At 39.8% G+C, this 1,487-nt stretch overlaps 1 pseudogene; it reads left to right on the top strand.

Moving 5' to 3' along the window:
- Nucleotides 1-248: 248 nt before the first annotated feature.
- On the top strand, nucleotides 249-1,124 carry LOC108312338 (annotated as a pseudogene).
- Nucleotides 1,125-1,487: the final 363 nt, after the last annotated feature.

The raw sequence follows: 1,487 nt of genomic DNA, 5'->3' as shown, positions 1-1,487 counted from the left end.
ACTTCTGTAGGTTACTATGATAAATTCTTACCTTAACAACTGCTATTGATTATAATTATTGAGATACCAATGATCTCATAGGCAGACGCCAATTGTTACCAAGTATCTGTGGTTACAGAATCTTGGACTGTATCTCCCACTTCAGCCTTCTAGACCATCCTGGAAGATCTATAAGATTCTACCTGGGAAATTCCTTGGAAATTCTTGGAAAGAAGGAATATGGTTGGTTGGAATAAAAAGAGGGTTGCATGAGTTCTAGAAAGCAGGCTTCTCAAACTCAGGACAGCAATCTGCAGAAGAAGACAACTGCAAAAATCCAATTAGAAGCAACATGCAGAGAAGATGAGAGGGGTCTCCTCCGGAAAGAAGACAGCTGGTTCACAGCAGAAAAATCTTGACCCACCCTCCCAGGAAGATGGGGTGGGGGGTTGCTCTGCAGAGAACCCCACTTCAGGATCTATGAGGAAAACCAGAAAGAACAAACAGAAGACTCCTGGGAACAGATATGGGGGCAGTACGAGCAAAGCACCTCAGACCCCAAGGAAGAAAAGGACCTGGGCAGATCTCACTGTTGAAAGTGAGGACACATTTATGAATAGAAAGGAAGTTAAAGTGAAGATCCCTGAAGAATCAAAAATCATGGCTTGTTGGGGACTGGGACTTAGTTACCAAGCAGAAGCAGCTGTTTTAACTCCCTGCTAAGCAAAATGTAGATGCAATTCTGAAAGAGTATGCAAATTGCAAAAAAATCGCAGGGAAACGTCGATAATAAGGCATATGCAGTTAATGACGTTGTGGCAGGAATAAAAGAATTATTTCGATATGATGTTAGGCACTCAGCTGCTCTACAAATTCAAGAGGCCCCAGTATGTGGAAATCCTCTTGGCTCAACCTGATGCTACAATGTCCCAGGTTTATGGAGCACCACAGTGAGGTTATTGGTAAGAATAGGAGAATGTAAAGAAAAGCCTTGCGTTATTGTTGGGCTATTTGCATGATTTCCTAAAATATCTGGCAAAGAATTCTGAATCTCTCTTTACCACGGGTGATGAAAAGTAGCTTCTGCTGAGTACCACCATAACGCCCTGTGCTGGTCTACAGGCCACTCACTGTTATTTGCCTGAGATTTGGAAACACTCTTTGTTTTTAGTCTTTTTCTTATACAAGTGATGTTGTTTAACATTGTTAATGTATAACAGGGCTTATGTTTCAGTTTGTTTTCTGTTCTGTTTTAAATAGAAAATAAAAGGAGTGTAAGCGTCTTGTCTCATTTCGAAGTTGCCAGTGTACGCAGTAATTAGAACAAAGAAGAAACATTCGGTAGAACATTTTATTGCCTAGTTGACAACATTGCTTGAATGCTGGTGGTTCCACCCCTTTGACACTGCAGCTTGGCCGACATGGTGAAACCCTGTCTCTATTAAAAATACAAAAAAAAAAAAAAAAAAAAAAAACCAAAAAAAAAAAAAAAAAAAAAAAAAAAAAAA

Source organism: Cebus imitator, unplaced genomic scaffold (genome assembly GCF_001604975.1).
Source record: "Cebus imitator isolate Cc_AM_T3 unplaced genomic scaffold, Cebus_imitator-1.0 Scaffold124, whole genome shotgun sequence".
Classification (NCBI taxonomy): Eukaryota; Metazoa; Chordata; class Mammalia; order Primates; family Cebidae; genus Cebus; species Cebus imitator.
This window is presented reverse-complemented; position numbering and strand designations above follow the sequence as displayed.